At 42.7% G+C, this 21,245-nt stretch overlaps 1 non-coding gene across 1 annotated transcript; it reads left to right on the top strand.

Moving 5' to 3' along the window:
• The first annotated feature begins 417 nt into the window (after positions 1-417).
• On the top strand, positions 418-580 carry LOC111558160. The gene has a single exon (XR_002738753.2). It is a non-coding gene; the product is annotated as a U1 spliceosomal RNA (small nuclear RNA).
• Positions 581-21,245: the final 20,665 nt, after the last annotated feature.

Raw genomic sequence — 21,245 nt, 5'->3', positions numbered from 1 at the left:
AAAGTTGCTACAATAAATTTTTACAATGTCCAGTTCTCAATCAAAAGATCACAAGACATGTCAAAAAATAGGAAAGCATGAACTATACTCAGAGTAAATAAGAATCATTGTAACTAATGATGAGTTGGCCCAGATGTTGAATTTGGATTTAGCAAAGACTTCAAAGCAGCTATTATAATAAATATGTTCAAAGAATTAAAGAACACTATATTTCAAGAATTAAAGGAAAAACCTGTTTCACATCATATGCAAATATTAACTCAAAAATGGACCAGCAACCTAAAAATAAGAGCAAAACCATAAAAATCTTAGAAGAAAACACAGGGGAAATCTTCATGATCTTGAACTTCATGACCTTGAATTGTCAGATAAGACACCAAAGGCATGAGCAGCAAAAGAAAAAATAAATAAATAGATACACCCACCTGGCAGGGGAGATTCCATGATCAGGAAGGTGGTTTTCCCAGGGCAAGGCTTACCCAGCGCACTTCAGATATGCTGACCCTTATAATTGTCCCAAATGTGGGAAACTTGACTGCATAATTTGGGGTAGTGGGGGCTGCATTTGTGCTCTCTCAGAAAAAAAATAGGTAAATTGGACTTCATAAAAATTAAATATTTTTGTACATTAAAGAGGAGTATGAAGAAAGGAAAAAGACAACCTACAAAATGGGAGAAAAGATTTGCAAATCACATATCTAATAATATTCTAGCATTCAGAATATATAAAGAACTCTTACAGCTCAACAGCAAATGAGGTAACACTTCATATTTCACATAAAAATTAAGATGAATTGGCAAGGATGTAGAGAAATTAGAATCTTCATACATTGTTGATGGTAATGTAATATGGTACAGCCACTGTGGAAAATAGTTGGTGATTCCCCAAAAGGCTACATCTAGAATTAGCATATGACCCAGAATTTTCCACTGTTAGGAGTATACTCCACAGAATTGAAAACACATACACAAACAAACACGTGGACATGCACGGTCATAGTTATAATAGTTACAATAATAAAAAGGTGGAAACAACCCAAATGTCCATCAATGAATGAATGGCCAACAAACTGTGAGATATATATATGTGTGTATATATATATATATAAATATAAATATTTATAAATAAATATAAATATAAAATATATATATATAAATATATATATATATATACACAATGAAATATCTCTCAGCCACAAAGAGAAATGAAATATAATATGGATGAACCTCAAAAAAATTATGCTCAAAGAAACCATATACAAAATATTGTATATGATTGCATTTATATGAAATTCCCAGAATAGGTAAATTAATAGAAACATAATACAGATTGGTGGTTACCAGGGACTAGGTTGGAAGCAACCACATAATGGGTACAAAATTTCTTTTTGGAGTGATGAAATGTTTTGTAATAACACTGTAAGTGTACTAAATGCCAATGAATTGTATATTTTAAAATAGTTAATTTTACATATGTGAGTATCATAGTTAACTTTACATATGTGAGTATCATCTCAATAAAAATTTGTTTTGATGAATTAAAGGAAAATACGATGACTCAAACCAAGAACCAAAAGAGAGAATATAAATTTTTTTAAATAATAGAATAAAAATGAAAGAAAATTCTATAGTGAAAAGTACAATAATCAAATGAATATTCACCAAATGGGCTCAATATCACATCTGAGATGGCAGAATAAAAAATCAGTAAACTTGAAAATAGCAAAATAGAACTTATCCAACATGAAGAACAAAGAAATTTTTTAATATAGACAGAAAGACTTGTAGGACATCAAGCATGCCAACAGACATAGAATGGGAATTCAAAACTTGAGAAGAGAGAGAGATACAGACAAAAGAATATTCAAAGAAATAAGTTCCAAAAAGTTCCCAAAAAGTCAAAAAGTTTCCAAACTTGATGAAAAAGATCAATCTACAGATGCAAGAAACAAATATAGGATAAATACACTGTATTAAGCCCGTTGAAAGACAAAAAATTTTGAAAGTATCAAAGTAAAATGACTCTGCGTGTAGAGAGGAATAACAAAATGAGTAACAGCTAACTTTGTCTCCAAAACAATGGAAGCCAGAGGGCAGTGAAGCCAAAAGGCACATATTCAAAGTGCTAAGGGGAAAATTAAAGCTGTCAATCAAGAATTCTGTATCCAGCAAAATAATGCTTCAAAAATGAAAGCAAACTAAATGTATTCTTAGATACAAACACTAAGAAAGTTTGTTGGTAGCTGACCTGCCAAAATACTAAAAGATGTTCTTCAGGATGAAAGGAAATGATTTTAGATGGTAATTCAAATCTATAGGAAGAAATGCGGAGTCCAGAATAATGAATATAGCCTAAAATAAGTTGTGATACCTCAATATGTGTATTTTAAAGCCATAGAGCAACCACTATTGAAAAAAGTACATAGTGTAAAAAAAAAAAAAAAAAACAGAGGAGGGGCACCTGGGCGGCTCAGTCAGTTAAGTGTCTGACTTTGGCTCAGGTCATGATCCCACGGTTTGTGGGTTCGAGCCCCACATCAGGCTCTATGCTGACAGCTCAGAGCCTGCTTCAGATTATGTCTCTGGCTCTCTCTTCCCTCCTCCACTTGTGCTCTTTCTCTCTGTCTCTAAAATAAATAAACATTTAAAAAAATTTTTTTAAACAGAGGAATAAAAATGATACACCAAGATGCTAATTTAACACAAAATAATGCAATAGAGTAGGGACAAAAATATATATGAGACATTGAAAAGTAATAGCAAAATGGAAGGTGTAAATCCAACCTTATCAATAATCATATTAATATGAAAGAGCTAAATTCTAAACAAAAGGCAGCGATTTTCTGATTGGATTTTTAAAGCAAGATTCTATTATATTCTATATATAAGAGACATACTTTAAACTCAAAAATACAAATATGTCAAAGTAAAAGAATAGAGAAAGATATCGCATGTAAACAATACAATTAAAGTGACTATGTTAATTCAGGCAAAATCTCTTTGAAGACAAGATATGTTTCTAGAGAAAAAGAGACATTTCATAATGATAAAAAGGTTTACTACATCAGGAAGGTATAAAAGTTGTAAATGTGTATGAATCTAATAAGGGAGCCTCCAAACACAAGAAGAAAAACCTGACAGAATTGAAAAAAGAAATAGAGAATTCAGTAATTATAGTTGGATATTTCAATAATTCACTCTAAATAATAGAATAACAGAACAGAAAAATCAGAAGCAACAAGGAAGAGTGGGTGGAAGGATTACAAAGAACCACTAAATTTTTGAAGGTTACAGAAACGCTTATTACCTTGAATGTGATTCTTCGATATTTATACACATGTCAAAATATCAAATTGCATGTTTTAAATATGTGCAGATTATTACACATCAATTATGTTTCAGTAAAGCTGTGAAAATGTGTAGAATGCAAGTAATAAACAGTGGTAAACTCATAGTATTAAAAGTTCATAACAAAGAGAAGAAAGACCTCAAATACAGACTCCAGGTTTCCACCTTAAGAAACTAGGAAAGAAGAGCAAATTAAACCCAAATCAAGAAGAAGAAAGAAAATAATAAATGTTAGAGCATAAATCAAGGAAAAGGAAAAAGAGAAAAACATTAAAAAATCAGTGGAATAAAAAGCTGACTCTTTAAAAAGATTAACAAACTTGATAAACCATTATCAAGACAGGCCAATTAGAAGAGAGACAATACACACATTACCAAAAAATTAAAAAGGTTTCATAACTACCAAACCTATAAAAGTTAAAAGGATTACAAAGACAGACTATGAACAACTTTATGCCAACAAAGTTAAGCAACTTAGATAAAATGAACAAATTCCTAAGACAGACACAAATTACCAAAACTGACTGAAGAAGAGAAAATCTAAAAAGAACTATAACAAGTAAAAAATTGAATTAATAATTTAAATATCTCACAAGTAAAAGGTTGGACCCAGATGGCTACATTAATGAATTCTACCAATATTAAAGAAACAATACCAACCTATACCAAATCTTGCAGAAAATATAGGAAGAGGAAACATTTCAAACTCATTCTTTGAAGCCAGTATTACATTGATATCAAGGTCAGAAAAAAAAATCACAAGAAAAAAAAACTAAAGATCAATATTACTAATAAAAGTATAAAAAACTCTTGGTGGAAATTAATATTCATTAATCCTTGATTAACTGATCTACATTTTTAAAGGTTTATTATACAACGTTTCAAGTGGTATTTATCCCAGGAAGACAAGATTGGTTTAACATCTGAAAATCAATGAATATTAATAAAATAAAGGAACAAAAACCCAATTTCTTCAATTTGACAAAATCCACATTCATGTATGATAATCACAGTCAATAAACCAGGAATAGAAGGAAACTTCCTTAATCCCAATGAAGGCATCTATGAAAACCTATAGCTGATGTCATAATGAGTGATGAAAAACTTCATGATTTCTCCCCAAGAGCTGGAATAAGGCAAAGTTGTCTACTGCTACTTCTACTCACCGTTGCAGCAGACTAGCCAATGCAATAAAGCAAGAAAAGAAAATTAAATGCATATAGATTGGGAAGGAAGGAGTAAATCTCTTTCAGGAAAACATTAAAAGCTACTAGAACTAATAAAATAGCTCACCAAAGTCACAGGATCCAAGATCAATATATAAAATCAACTGTATTTCTATATACTAGCAATGAGAAATCCAAAATAAAATTTTTAAAAACCTTCATTCATAATAGTATCACAACAAGTACTTAGGAATAAACAAAGAAGTGCAAGATTTGCACACTGGAACTATAAAACTATTACTACAAAACGTGGACCCTGAAAACTACAAATCATTATGTGGAACAACATGAAGGGTCCTCAATATCATTATGGTGAGATGATGGTAGACACAAAAGACTATGTGTTGTATGATTCCATTTAAATGGACCTTATAGAAAATGCAAATCTAGTGCTAGATAGTGTGTCAGTGGTCATCTGGGACTGAAAGCTCGGGATGAGGATTTGATTGCAAATAGTCATGTGTGATAGAAATGTTCTAAAACTGGATTGTGATTATTTTTTTAATGTTTTATTTTTATTTTTGAGAGAAAGAGAGAGAGAGAGAGAGACAATGTGGGCAGGGGAGAGGCAGAGGGAGAGGGAGATACAGAATCCAAAGCAGCCTCCAGGCTCTGAGCTGTCAGCACAGAGCTTGACGCGGGGCTCGAACCCACAAACTATGAGATCATGACCTGAGTTGAAGTTGGACGCTCAACCGACTGAGCCACACAGGTGCCCCTGGCTTGTGATTATTTTTGTACAACTCTGCACATTTACTGAAACCCATTGGAATTGTACACTTACAATCTCCAGATGCTACAGTATATAAACTATACCTCAATAGGATGCTAAACATTTTTTTAAATTATTGTGACACTTCCACTTTTGACAATGGTAGAATAGATTATTTGTTCTACAGTCTCTCCAGCAACAAGAAAAACTAGGTGGTGTATTAAAAAATGAAAACTAAGGAAACACAAAGCTAACAAAATAGTGAAGAATTACTAAGCCATGACCATTGGGAAACAGAGGCCCAGAGAGCAATCAAAGATTGTGGCCCACGACTCAGCAAGATGGGATGGAAGAACCAGCTTTCAAAAGGTTGTTTCCAAAACTGACAGTAAGTCAAGAAAGAAAAAAAATACATGAGTTGGAAAGTAAGAAAATAGTTGTGGATACAGAAAATCCAAAAGAATCTGCAAATTGGTAAAAATGAACACATGAATTTAGCAACATCGTTACATTCAAGATAAAAAATGTTGCTTTTTTATTTCTAAGTCACAAAGATAAAACAAAATTAATAAACATCCTTTACAACAAACCTCAATAAAAGTAAATATCAAATGTAATAAGTCTAACAAAAAGGTGACAAGCTCCATATAAAAAGCTAAGATACATTGTTGATAAAAATTTACAAAAGCTGGAGATATTTCATGTTAGATTAGAAATTCTGTTTTTTAGAAATGTCAATCTTCTCCCAAAATGTATATCTAGTGCAATCCCAATAAAAAATTCAACCATGTTAGTTTTTCTGTTGTTTAGAAGTTGGACAAGCTGGTTGTATTCATTTTCTATCGCCCTGAAACAAGTTACCACACAATCAGAGGCTTTCAAAATCACATGCTCATTATCCCACATTCTGTGAGAATCAGAAGTCCAGGCACAACTTAGCTGGGCCTTTGTTCAGGGTCTCACAAGGATCCAGTCTAAGTGCTGGCCAGGATGTCTCCTCATCTGGAGATCAGGGTTCCCTTCCAAGCTCATTAGAGGCTCGCTCATTTCCTGCCACATGTTTTTCTCTATAGTCAGTTCATATAATAGCAGGTTGTTTCTTCAAGGCCAAGAGAAGAGCCTTTCTACTTTCTGCTAGCAAGACCAGAGGTTCCTGGGTGGCTCAGTTGATTACGCATCCAACTCTTGATTTCGACTCAAATCATGATCTCACAGTTCATGAGATCAAGGCCCACGTCAGGCTCTGCGCTGACAGTGTGGAACCTGCTTGCGATCCTCTCTCTCTCTACTCTCCCTGCCTCTCCCCCACTCATATGTGTGCACTCTCTATCAAAAATAAATTTTAAAAAATTTTTTAAAAAGACTGTGTTATGTGTGTAGGTATTTCCTAATCGTGGGGGTGACACCCCATCACCTTTGCCATATTTTATTGACCACAGTCAAGGAGAGGAGATTGTACAGGGTGTGAACATCACAAGCAAGATCTTGGGGCCAATTTAGGATTCTTCCCACCATTCCAATCCCAAAATGTATTTGAAAATGCAAATAGAGAAGACAGTCTTAAAGAATAATGGGAGGAAAAACTTCCTCTACTGGATATCAAGATATTATTAGAAAGCTACACTAACTGAAACAGCATGGCCTTGGTTCAAGGACAGATCAATTAATCAAGAGAACAAAATAAAGAACATGCATGGATCCATGCTTTTAGAAATCTTTGTTTTGTGGGAAAATGGTACCTCAGAGTCACAGGGAGATGACAATATAACCACTCGATATTTATTAAGGAAAACAATTAATGCCTACCTCATACGATCCACCAAAAGCAATTCCCAGAGGAGTGTAGATCTAGATAGAAGGCAAGCTGATAAAGCTTGACGAAAAACAATAGAGGAGAGTGTCTTTAGGACCTCACGGTAGATTTTACTACATTAAAACAAGAAATTCTGTTAATCAAAATGCACCAAAAGGGGAGAAAACCAATAGATCAGGAGAAGGTATCTGCCATACATAACACTAACAGAGAACTGTTAACCAAAAGCACAGAGCTATAAGAAAAAGGAAAGCCAGAATAGACATGACCAGGCTCTTACAACAGAGGATATCCAAATGGCCAATAAACACGTGAAAAGGTGTCCTACCTCATCAGTCATCTAGGCAATGCTAGTTAAAACCACAAGGAGATACCGCTAGACACACACCTCGATGACTAGAATTTAAAAATTTTAAAAAAACTAACAATACTATGTTTTGTTGGGGATATGGAACAACAGGAACACTCATACACTCTGAGTGGGGTATAAATTGCACAACCATTTTGGAAAAATGGTTGTACAATATGTACCCAAGCTGAATTCACCCATGCTTTTGCACCATTTTAGTTACCTACCCAAAAGAAAGGCACACGTATGTGCACCAAGAGACACATACAAGAATACTGATGGGCACATCAGCCCTTGCACCGAAAACTGGAAGTTATCTAAATGTCCAATCCACAGAATAATGGAAATATGTATTGTGGCATAGTAAAAAAAAAAAAAAGGAAACCTGCAGAGCAATGAAAAGGAAGGATCTACATCTACAAACCCAACACTGAAAAGAACACAGTGCATGGTCTCATTCTATAAAGTTCAAAAACCTAACAAAACTGAAGGTGCTTAGGGATACATGCTTGAGTGGCAAACTGTAAAACAAAACAAGGAACTTCATGCCATAAAAGTTAATATAGCGTTTTGTTTTGCTTTGCTTTGCTTTTGCTGGAGAAGAGAGGGCAATGAGCAGGAAGAAACATGGGAAGGTTTCAGATCACCGGCTTGGATGGCAGCTACATGGGTTTTCACGTGGGATTATTACTGAGCTGCATGTTTCTACTCAGTGTACTTTTCTATATGTGTGCTCTATCTGGCAATAACAAAGTTTTGATAACATTAAATAAAAACATATTGCAACATAAATTTTTTTTTTAACTTGTGGGACTCCTGAGTGGCTCAGTTGGTTGAGTGTCCGACTCTTGATTTCATCTCAGGTCATGATCCCAGGGTCGTGGGATCGAGCTCCACATCAGGCTCCATGCTGGGCATCAGGCTTTCTCTCCCTCTGCCCCTGTCCCCTGTTCACGCGCTCTCTCTCTCTCTGTCTCTCTAAAATTAAAAACAAAAGGGGCGCCTGGGTGGCGCAGTCGGTTAAGCGTCCGACTTCAGCCAGGTCACGATCTTGCAGTCCATGAGTTCGAGCCCCGCGTCGGGCTCTGGGCTGATGGCTCAGAGCCTGAAGCCTGTTTCGGATTCTGTGTCTCCCACTCTCTCTGCCCCTCCCCCGTTCATGCTCTGTCTCTCTCTGTCCCAAAAATAAATAAACGTTGAAAAGAAAAATTAAAAAATTAAATTAAATTAAATTAAATTAAAAACAAAAATTTATGCTTGTAAAACATAACATTTTTTACAAATCACATGGGAAAATAATTGCCAAATAAAAGACAGGAATTCACAAAACTAGAAACACAAGGGTCAATGAACATTTTAAATAGTCCACCTCTTCGAAATCAAAGAAAGTTTATTATACAATAATAATGTTCAACCAGAAGGCATTTCCACATAATAAGCAACTATTAACCATTAAAAATAATGTTATAATCATCATGATTTTGATTGTGACCAAAATCCTAATCATGACATAGTGAGTGAATATATAATATATATTACAAAGGAATTTGAACATAGCAAGGGAAGCCATTGATGTATTAAATGAAAAGTCCACATAATAGAACTGAATACAAACTGTGGTTCATTTCCAAACAGAAATCTAGACGTGGCTATATCTCTATGTCTAGGAAACACGTGCATAGGAAACATTTCCTATGTGCATAGGAAACAATGGAATGATGTACTTCAAAAGGTTGAGTTCCCATCTCTGAATGCTGAGATTACAGATGATTTTAATTTTATAATTTTCTTTAGGTGCGTGTTCTAAATTTTTCATCGTGAGCGTGCATAATCAAGAATGTTGATTTTTAAGGAGAGACCGAGGATCACAGAACATCAGCAGAGAAGCTGTGGGGGCAGGGCAGGTGGCAAAAGTGGATGTTGCTTCCCGCCCCTTTTCATCCAACACCCATTTACCCCATGTGTCGGCAGGGAGGATCCTTTTTAATAAGATAGATTAATACCTCACTAGTCTGGCTAACATAGATGGTTCATCAAAGAGATAATTCCTTGTCCAAATCACAGTGCTCAGGAGTAGCATACGCGGAGACCTCCGATGGAGTCCCCAGGCCCCGCGCAGAACGCCAGTGGGGAGCAGGGTGAGGATTTCCATGAATGACCCCTATGGGTGGGGTCAGTAAACATGGCAACCACAAACCCGGAACAAAGTTGGAGTGGAGGCGCTCAGTTACAATAAGTAAAATCTCCCGGTATTTTGTTGTTCCTCCTTCACGGCCACTCATCAGATTTTTTTTTTTTTATTGAAGTATAATTAACATTCAATGTTATATTAGCTTCAGGCGTACAATAGAGTGGTCCAACATGTCTGTACCTTACTCAAAAACTTCACTCTCTCTTTCTTTCCCAGTGAGCAGTAGGAGCTGGCCAGCTGTGCCCTGAGACCCCTTGCAGACAGAAGCAGAGAGTAGGAGAGGGCCCGGTGGGGAGCAGGGGGGAGGGGGAGTGCGGCAGGGACGTCTCTGGCAGCTTCTCCCAGTGTCAGATGGACGCTCGGAATGTCTGAGCCCCAGAAAGATTATGGGAAAGAGACCAGGGCTCCCCAGCTTCCCTCCCCCACAATGCATAATTAAAACTCTAAATAGTAAACATGCATTAAGTTCAAGGGAGTCCAAAAAGGGTACCAGATTTTTCCCCATGAGGTCCATTCCGACTTTTAAAGTTATCAAATTTGCTTTTCCCCTTCCTGCCCTGCTCTGAGGGCTCTCAGGCACGTTGCCCAGTCGTGACACTGCAACGGTCTTATCTCCCACCGCCCCTTCGAGAAAACTTCTCAGTTCAGCTTTTCTTCACAACCTACATCATTCCAGAAACTCATCAGAAAAAGTGGGCACATTCTTAAAATATTCCAAGTAAGGGAGCCCAGACACCCCGGCACGGCACTCCAGCACTCCGTCACCGATGTATTTGCATTTAAGCAAACACGAGCAGTAAGTCAGTCACCTGCCGGAGGAATCTAAGGACTAGAAATCAGGGTGTTCTTGTTTGTTACTGTTTTCTTTGGGTTTTATTCTTAGAACTCACATGTTTTTTAAAGTGGGAAGTTGTCTGGGATGGCTGGGCTTCTTCAGGCTAAATGTTAGGCAGAGATGGTTGTGTTAGCTCACTTGGCCAGAGCACATGCCCTTAACGAAGAGGCAGACTGGGACTCAGGGCAGCCCGGGCACCTGCAGAGGTAGAATGCTCAGGACAATCGTCCAGCCACTAATGGGCACTGACCACATCAGCAAACACCTCTTCCCTTCGAAAACACCCACCTAGCACTGAGTGGTAGAAATGCCTTCCCCACAGCCTACTGTGCCAGTGTGGACACAGCCTTAGGACCAGTCATTCCTTTAATCCAGCTGCAGTGAAGTGCTCCTGTGGCCCTGACAATATTCTCTCACACGCCAAAGGAAGTGAATAATAATTAAAGAGCCCTTTGGACAATATCCTTCTATCTGAGGAATCATATACTCAAATCATCTAATTTATAAAACCTCTTCGCTACCTTACTACCCAGGTTCCGTTTTCTTTTGCATATATTGTCACCACTCAACTAATGATGGATAGAGGGAATTAATACATGGTTGATTGCATCTCATAAAGGCACTTGGACGCATTTAAGATCCCGGCGTCTTTTTTTCTTTCCAGCACCTTCTAACGTTATGTGGTCTCAGGACATATATGTAAGACACACGCTGATATTAAAAGCTGCATTCTATAGAGCCTAATAAACAGGATGCCACATCAAAGGTGGAATTAACATCTAACAGGGACTATAATCATTTAAGGGATAGAAGGAGCTGGTGTAAGGTTGATCCACCACACAGCCTTCGTTTCACTCCCTGCCTCTGTCCCTGAGGACAAAGCTGAACAGCCAGGGGACAATGGCAGGGTTGCAGGTACTGTGGAGACGTGAGGTCTCTACGGCAGCATACATGTTGTCCTCACTTGGCCTAGCTATTTCTGAGAATATGAACAAATGCAGGCAGCGATAAAAGACACTCAGTATATCTTGGGAGGCTTCTAGAAGCAAAGGAGGAACGTGGTATTCGGGACCTGTGTCAATAGCATTCCCGAGTCAGCCACTCAGCCTCGTGTCCGGAGCCTGTTAAGCAGAACCTAGGTTGTCGGGTGATGTAGAAATGAGTTGGGATGGCCCATTTGGAGGCAGAAGAGTGGGGTGGCCACGTGCTTAGTCTATACAGAAGACCTCCTGTTGGGGGTGGGGGGCAGTGCACAGACCAAAGCCTGGCTCTACCATGCCCTTGCCATGTGACCTTGGGCACGTTACCAACCTCTGAGAGTCCCACTCCCCGCAGTGTGACGGGGGACCCAATAACAGCCCCTCGGCCCCTTGCCTCCTAGGATTTTTGTGAGGAGTCAAGGAGTTAGTCCATGCACATCAGCACAGGATCAATCCTAATCATTAGGGCAAAGAATAAATTTGACGGCATCTTAAACCACCATTTCCCAAACTCTATTCCAGGGAACAATGAGGAGGGCAAGAGGTGCTTCACAGAGGGAACAAAACCTTACCTGGTCGGTTAAGGGAGGTAAAGAAAGTTGACCCGATCTCTCCTTCTCCCCAGCTGTAACAGGTGGCAGCGGTGAGTATCTCACCACTGACCGCCATTCCCTGAACACAATTTGGGAATGGCGAGCTAAACAAGACTGCAGATGTCCAGCCCATGCAAGAAGCTTCTGGGGCTGGACTTCTGTCAAGAGCTTTAGCGTGTGGCCAAAGCAGAAGCAGGAACGTGTCCGGGATGACCCTGGAGCCACCTTCAGACTCTGAAGTGGCAAAGTGCAGGGCTCTGCTCAGATGAAGAAACACACTCGAATAGGAAGCCTGAGTGCAAGGAAAAGATCTTCAAAGATTGCTCGGGATGTCAGGTGAGGAATGGAAATGGTACAGACTTGACATTTGTTTTGATCTCTCAGGGGGAGCGCGGTTTTGAAGGTATTTGTAGCCAGTGATGATTTTTTTTTAAGCTGTGGATTTTCCTACATGGCTCTCAAACTAAGCTCCACTTCCTCCGTGGAATCCTCAGGCTCACCCCCGCCGCTCAGGAGACCTGCACAAAATCCCAGATGGGGAGCCCAGGGACCGGGTGGGTCTCTGGCGCGACGATCGAGCCCCTTTCTCCACCCTCGGGCCTTAAACATCAGCTAGTTTTGCTAAGTGGGAACCCTACGGCACTTGCCAGATGCTGTGACAGACAAAAGAAAACCACTATGGCCCACAAGCCGTCTTGTTCTCTTCTCCAGGAAATAGTGTCTCACCCAAAGCGCCCAAACCCAACTTGACCACAGCCGGGGGACACAGGAGGCTCAGGATGACTTCGGGCCATCCTGAAACCCACCTGAACACTTTCAAAGCATAAAATCGTACCAGCCCAAAGGCATCCACTTAAAAGCAGGCATATCCCTGAAGGTCTAAAAATGCCTGTGACGATAATAGCTTTGTTTTATTGAGTATTATGGATAACGGGACTATTTATAGGAGCCCGTTGACTGGTTTTAAAGTACAAGTCTCTTTATTTAACAAAAGCACATTAAGTCCTAAATGCGATGCACCATGCCGTCTCCCTAATTTATATTAAACAGCCTCTCTGTCTTTTAAACATCATATTGGAAAGCAAAATTAGATACAGGAAGACACGCTTCCTGTCCGAGCAATCCGGGTGCATTTTCCAGGAGATCCCCCAAATTCACCTAAGTCAGACTCGAAGACGTGCCTGGAATGGGCTCGAGCCTAAGCCCCCCGACGCTCCACAAAGCTAAGGCAATCGTTCGACAACCCAAGTTTTAACTGATGAGAAGGGCAAATCCTGACAAGCGGGAAAGGTGACACCTCAACTCCCAACGTTTCCCCAGATGAAGCCAATACGATCCTAAGGAGGCCTTTTCTTTTCAGGGAAACACGTCTTCCTCGAGAAGAGCCGTGCAGCCGATTAAGACATTTCCCAAGCATCCGCTAACCTACTTACAGGCATCATTGCTCCCTTGGGCCTTGGGACCCCTCCACCTTCCTGAACGGAGTAGCTGAATAGGTAAATGGGTTATATCAGGCCAGGAAATCAATGTGTATACTGTGTTCTCAGCCACAGATGAGCATGTCGAAGCCATTTTATTATAGCTCTAGGAGCCGTATTGATCCAGCTGTAACTACTCGGAGGTGGCCAGCAATCCAATGAGGATGCATCCTTCTGTCCATCCAGCCGCCTCTTTCCCCAAGTAGTGCTTGGAGAGTAAGTGTTTGCAGATTGGATTAATTTAATGTTTGCTTAATCAAAACTGACTGCCCTGGAACTTAAATGCTATTAATTACTAAGAGAATCCAGAACTAATCCTCTAACACCGTGAGGCCAGGGAGAAAGAGCAGCTCTGTGGAGAAGGGGGCACCCTTAAGGAAATTCTGTGTGTCATGCTTTACAGATGTTCATTTCATCTCCTTCTCCACTTCCACCACCACCGTCCTCCCAGCCTCTTTCCCCCACAGCCTGCTAGAAAATACCTGCCGCTTTCGTTACCCTTCTGTGTGGTGCAGATGGCGCGTGCTTTCCAAGTGCCGGCTGGACGCAGAGCCCCAGATGCTGACGTCGTGCAGTATTCGCCGGGTCCTGGTCAAAAGCCGCCCACCGTACCCTGTTGTCAGTCTAATTAGTGACGGAGGTGGATCTTTCCCAGAGCCCTTCTGAGACACTGGCTGTGCCTTATCCATCTGTGACCTCACCAGCACCTGCCACTGAGCCTGGTACATCACAGGCATCCACAGGTGTTGGCCGAACTGAGTTTGGGGAGGAGACAACGGTCCCTGCTCTGCTGACACCTCTCCAGGCACAGCATTTCCGGAGCGCCTCCATCAAATCCTCCACCTTCCCTGCCCTCGGAAAGGCAGGAAAGTGTCCTTGGCACCAAAATCCAGTGCCTAGTTTGCTTACAGACTGAAGCCCACCGCAGGAGAGATGTGAGAGGGTGTGCCTGCCCCCAAACCTATCCCACTGCTTTGCAAAAGGGTGGCCATGAACCTCAAAACACCACGCAGCTCCGTCAGAGGGCTAGCACGCCCCGGGAGGGATCCTGCGAACGCCCAAAACGTGCGCGTTCCTCCAGCAATACCCGGAGCTTTTAACGAAAATCCCCTGCATCTGCACTCTGGCCACCAGCACGCCACGTCTCTCGAACACCCTCACCGTTGGGAGCAGGTGGCCCCGCAGCCCACCACATCCGTGTAATGTGGACAGAAAGCCTGCTCCTCTTCAAATAGAGCAAGCCTGGGGAGCAGGCACCTTAAAGCAGAAAGCCTTCCTCCAGTAGTAAGGCATCTCAGCATCCCGCTGGGGGGCTTGCCACAATTATTACAGGGGTCACCAGCTCATGTGCCTGCACTGCAGAGCAAATGACCAAAGGAAAGGAAATAGGGCGTATGCAGCACAGAGTGGTGAGTCCACAGGAAATCACGGAGTACCTTCTCCAGGAAGGGCCACCGGTACGGGGCTCTTGCTGGCTGTCTCCTTGCGGAACACAGGCTCAGTGTGCACAAGTCTACCTTCCGTGTGACCTCCCCCGACTGTGAAATGCTGGTGACCAGTGCAATTTAAGAACCTACACAGGTAATCCAAGCAAGGTCTGCAGCATAGTTAATAGCGTTGTGCCCTTGTCAATTCCTGGTTTTGACAATGCACCGTGGTCACATGAGATCTCGTCGTTGGGGGAAGCTGGCGTAAGAATTCACAGGGACTGACACTACCGTTTTCAGGCTTTTTGTGCGTCTTAGATTATTTCAGAATAAAAAGCTAAACACACACAGAGTGCAATCCAAAACTGCATGCCTCAGCATGACACAGGTTTTCTCCTTTAAGTTTCTTGACATCCCGTGATCAAGTCCAAAGAGGCTAGGGGCGGCTGTGCCTCACAGGCAGGTGAGAGAAGGTCCCAAAGACCTGATATGTGAGCCCCACTTCTGGTCAGCTAACCTGTTGACCCCTTGATGGAACCTGCCATAGATTCAGCTCACTAAACTCCCTCCCGTGGAGCCGTTTCCAGATTTCTAAAATTAAGTCACCACGGCTCCACACAACGCCTACTAATTCATGTGCATTTTGCACGAATAATTCTTATTTGATGAATAGAGCACCAGACTTACAATTCAGCCGCGGTGTGGTAAATTACACTGGCCAGATTAACTGTATAGCGAACACGTCTCAAAACAATGATTTCACTTCAAGCTAAGGAGGAACAAGTGCCCTCTCCTTCATTTCTAAATTACATTTTCAATCATAAATATTGAAAATTATGTTTCTGATCACTGCTGTCACCCTGTGAGTACTGGCACACGAGCCCCACAGACACAAGGGTTTTTACAAAAGGAAAACAAGGGCCATTAGAACACCCAAACCACTTTGAGTTTTAAAGGGCTCCTTCCCCCAGCCCGCAAGATCATGAAAAGATGGCACCCTTTGGAGCTTGTCGAGGCAGAGCCTGGCGGTCCTGTTGGCACATCGGTTGTTAAACATGTGAAATGATTACTCTGGGTGCATTTTACCCACGATTATGCATGAGCTATTTCAAGTGGTTCACAGGTAGGCACCGTATAGCCATCACCCCAGAGATGCGGGCAGGCAAACAGCCTACCTTCCCCGTGGTAGACCCCTAAAACATCTGAGCTACAGGCAAAGGAACCTTTTTTTAATGCACAACGTGGGCTAGCAGCCTTATCTTCCTCTCAAATAGTAACAACAGTCAAGGCTCTAAGGATGGAGAGAGCCTTCAAAGGAAGAAAGAACGGGATGCTATGCCTGCTTCTCTAGAATGGCAGGAAAGGGTCAGAGCTGGCCCCAGGGTTCTGGCTTGGGGAAGGGAAGAAACGCAGGACTGAGAACAAGAGTCAGTTTAAGAGATGGTGGAGCCCGAGCTCACTTAGTTGCAGGTATTTGGAAATTAGCAGGAAAACAGTTTACCTACAGAGAAGAAACTAAGTATTGCCTTCAACCAAGGACTATATCCTTCAAGACATGCACCCCGGGGCCTCTAGATACAAACAACATTGGGTTTAACTCTTCTCTGGGTCCTCACACGTGCCAAGCGTGTGAATGAATCATCAACAGATTCTATCTGTCTTTCCCTCCCACTCACCTGCATCCAAAGCGTACTGGCCAACGGGCCAAACCAAAGCAAAACTAAGCTATGGCAAAGTCACACACGGAATCTTTCGTATCACAAAGATACACCGGGTAATACATTCCTTGCATTCCTGAACTGCAGAAGCCACCACCACCAAAGGTAGAAGTCTATCATTTTGAAGGATAAAGGTTTTTTTGAGCATCGAGTTTTATAGACCCAACATGGCCGTCTTTGGAACGTAGCTCTCCCGTGGCCTGCCGTATTTCTTGGTGGTCACAGTGCTAGTACGGGGGCCAAGGGTTTTTTGCTGCAAGCAGGTGCCAGAGAGTTAATGCTCCCAGGACAGCGCTCTGCCAATGGCATAGAAGTTGGTGGGTTAACACTCCAGCCATCTCCCCACTCAGTGGGAACAACTCTGGGGCTTGTTTTACACTCTCCTGGAGTTCCCATCTGACTGAGCCCCCACTGCCCAAAGCAGAAACCTGCTCATTAGCCTAACCCGCATGGGCTTCCTTCTCTTCCCTTTCCAGGCCAGAGACCAGGACTAACAACCTCCTCTATCAGCCAGAGTTCTCCAGAGAAACAGAACTAATAGGATATGTATGTATATATGGAGAGAGAAATTTATCGGCTTGTGGTATGGGCGCTGGCCAGTTCAAAATCTACAGGGTGGGCTGACAGGCTGGAGACTCAGGAAATACCCAGTGCTGCAGCTCAAGTTCAAAGGTCACCTGTTGGCAAAATTCTTTCTTGCTTGGGGGAGCTCGGTCTTTTGTTGCACCCAAGGCCTTCAACTGATTGGATGAGGCCCACCCACACTATGAATGGTAATCTGCTTTATGTAAATTCCACACATTTAAATAGTAAAGATCCAGAAACATCCAGAATAATTTTTTTAATGTTGGTTTATTTTTGAGAGAGAGACAGAGCACGAGTGGGGGAGAGGCAGAGAGAGAGAGAAAGACACAGAAGTTGAAGCGGCCTCCAGGCTCCGAGCTGTCAGCACAGAGCCCGACACGGGGCTCGAACTCACGAGCAGTGCGATCATGACCCGAGCCGAAGTCGGACACTTTACCAACCGAGCTACCCAGACGCCCCCAGAATAACATTTGAGCAAATATTTGGGCACTTTGCCCAGCCAAGTGAACACATAAAATTAACCATCACACCTCCCTTCCCTACCTCTACCTGCCAGTGCATCCTGGGATCACCAGTTGAATAAACAGCTTGCACTCCCATTCTTGTTAATGAGGTCGGCTTTGGGGGAAATCCATCTTGAAGACATTGTATTTTTTGGCACACTAGGATTGGGGGGCGGGGAGAATGAAAGTTTATAAATTGTCAGACCTCTGTCAAAAGCCCGGTGTTCCATGAAGGAGCCCGGCCCCCGGTTTGGGAACTACCGACTCACAGGTGGTGGAGTTCAGTGCCTAGAAAGGCCCCGGCAACCTCTGAGGGAATATAAACACAGATGTTTCCAAAGTCACCCATCAAAGGGGCGCCTGGGTGGCTCAGTGGGTTGAGCGGCCGACTTCGGCTCAGGTCATGATCTCGCGGTCTGTGAGTTCGAGCCCCGCGTCGGGCTCTGTGCTGACAGCTCGGAGCCTGGAGCCTGTTTTGGATTCTGTGTCTCCCTCTCTCTGACCCTCCCCTGTTCATGCTCTGTCTCTCTCTGTTTCAAAAATAAATAAACGTTGAAAAAAAAAAGTTAAAAAAAAAAAGTCACCCATCATGATTTCAGAAAGACCGCAGCATTCCTAAAAGTGACACGGACACTGGAACATGCTGTCCACGAAGCCCCTCCCCGGGGCTGCAGCCTCCTTACCTCCAAACCAGCCAGCAACCCCGGAGTGGGGCCAAGCCTCCTCCCGGAAATGCCCCACAGGGCCAAAGGCAGCAAACGACTCTGTTTTGAAACACCGCCTTTTTTCCAAGGGCTTACAATATTTTCACAAGAGAAAATACATTTTTTGACATCCCCCCAAAATACAGGATCGTATCCTGTGTGGCACGAGGAGACCCAGTGACTCATTGAAGTCATAATCACTGCAAACTGAGGTATTGTTGTCTTTGAACGAAAATTGCCAGGACTCATGTTCCGTCGTCTCGAGAACCCTAGGCAGTCATTTGCCGCATCACGAGACCCAAATCATCTGAAGTCGGAGATCATCTCCTCCCCTTTGTATTTCATTAGCAGGGATCAGGTTAATAAAAAGTTTAAAAGTTGACTGCCTTCCCCCTGAGATTTATTTAGACCTCTCCGTGGGGATGAGCCAGGAATGGCAGCCGACACTCTCATTTCTCCAGAGCTCTCTCTGTCATCTCCCTCTGTGGTCCCTGAAGTCTGCCAATTAAAGACCTCCTAGATGACATTCCGCCGCTGAAGTTATGCACACATAAATCATTGTAATAAGAGAAGATTGTTATGTTAACCTCCGTCATGCAACCCTTTTCCTTTTGTGAGAAATATGGAGAACATTCATTCGTCTGGCACAAAGGAAGCTATTTCCCAACAGATGCCGGGGGACTCGAGGGGATGGTGCCCCTTCCTCGTGGTTAGGGAGGCGGTGCCTCGTGCACCAGCAGGCATCACTCAACTCCTAACGCAGAGCCACGAGGCCCGTAAACCGGCCAGCAAGGCATCGGAGACGGGATGCCGCTTCTATCCAAAGGCACATTTTTCCATGTTTAACCAAGCAAAACTGAGACACTACGGAGCACGTGGTCTCAAAGGTCAGTTCTCGAGGAGACCGGTTCTGGGAAGGAGAGCCGTGTACTTTCTACAGCTGTGGGAGGGTCCGCCAAGGTGCTGTGCAGCCGCTGTGACTTCCACTCTGGCGTGGGAGATTGCATCCTCCGGGCGGGGGGAGGCCCTGCGAGCAGGCGACAGCAGGAGCGGTGGCCCGGAGATTCCAGGTGGCCGCCCCTGTGTGGTCCCTCACCTGCATGGCAAATCTTCCCGGGCTGGGCTTGAAATTCCCCCAAGAGTCAACTTAAAAAAATAAGAAAATTATCAGCCACAGAATAAATATTAATGATGTGTTAATTACTTATAGCTCCAGGTTAGCTTTAGAAACCGGTATTAATTGAAAGATCTGAAAAATAAAAGTCTATTTTTCAAGTATGAAAAAATATTTTTCAAATATGGGCTGTTCTTGCTATACTCCGTCACCCCCTTATTAGCTAACGTAAGGCAGGGCTGCCCTGCCACTTACATACACCCCTCCCGGGAAGCTGGCTCGCTCTGGACGTGAGTGGGGGCACCCGCCTTGGTCAAAAGACCCCTTCTCCCATCCCTAGAGACCTACTTTCCAAGCTGCTCCCAGGCACATCCACCCTCGTGCAGCAAATCCACAGCTTGGAACATTTCTGGTCCTTCCCTCTCAAATCATGCTTCTGTAAAGGAATTATGCTCGTCTGGAATGAAATGAAACTGTGTGTATTAAAGGGGTCGAGTCCGTCACTTCCGTTAACATTTAAGTCTTTAGTTTAAGCCTCCCAAAACACGCAAATCCAACAGCCTCAAAGTTTTAGAGTGGAGAACGAATCCACCTCGTACCAGGAGGCTGAGGGCTTCCAGACGATGCTAATGGGAATAATGAGGGCCTGAGTCAAGGGATCGAACAACAATGGGCAGAGAGAGCAAACCCTCCCTGCACAGAGGTATGGTAGACAGCTCCAATCCAGCAACTTCTACAAAGTTTGCCAGTCAGCCCCAGCTGGCCCCAGAAACAGTGTTTCACCTGAATCTCCAACATGGTATGACATCCACCCCCCTAGCCTATGTTGCCAGTGCACAGTCCCCTGGCAGTCCTTGTATTTTAATTAAAATATAGGGGAACAATTACAGTATACAACCAGTATACCCTGACCTTCGTAGGCAAAAAAACCAAAATCAAAGTTTTGGGTTTTTTTTTTTTTTTTTACCTCATAGCCCTGAGAAGCATCATGCCTGCAATCCTTTAAAACACAGAGAGGAGGGTGCCTGGGTGGCTCAGTCGGTTAAGCATCTGACTTCGGCTCAGGTCATGATCTCACGGTTCGTGGGTTCGAGCCCCACGTCGGGCTCTGTGCTGACAGCTCAGAGCCTGGAGCCTGTTTCAGATTCTGTGTCTCCCTCTCTCTCTCTGACCCTCCCCCATTCATGCTCTGTCTCTCTCTGTCTCAAAAGTAAATAAACGTTAAAAAAAATTTTTTTAAAAATAAAACACAGATGGGGTGCTCAGTCGAGCATCAGACTGTGGCTCAGATCACGATCTCACGGTTCATGAGTTTGAGCCCCTGCATTGGGCTTTCTGCTGTCAGCACAGAGCCTGCTTTGGATCCTCTCTCTGTCTCTGCTCCTCCCTTGCTCATGTGCTCTGTCTCTCAAAAATAAATACATAAATAAATAAATAAATAAATAAATAAATAAATAAATACAAAAACAAGCCATAGAGTATCATGGACACCTTCACACGGATCCAAAGGATACACAGCATGGAAGCCGGCCTTGAGGTTGGTCAAATTAGCCACCCACCTGCCCCGGGATCTCAAGGGGAGCCTGAGATGCCTCCGTGGAGTGTTATGCAGGTGAGTTGGTTTGGATGTTATTAACTAACTCACTGTTGGTTGTTTGTTTTTTTTTTT

The sequence above is a fragment of the Felis catus genome, chromosome E2 (assembly GCF_018350175.1).
Source record: "Felis catus isolate Fca126 chromosome E2, F.catus_Fca126_mat1.0, whole genome shotgun sequence".
NCBI lineage: Eukaryota > Metazoa > Chordata > Mammalia > Carnivora > Felidae > Felis > Felis catus.
Note: the sequence above shows the minus strand (reverse complement) of the source record. Positions and strands in the feature narration are given on the sequence as shown.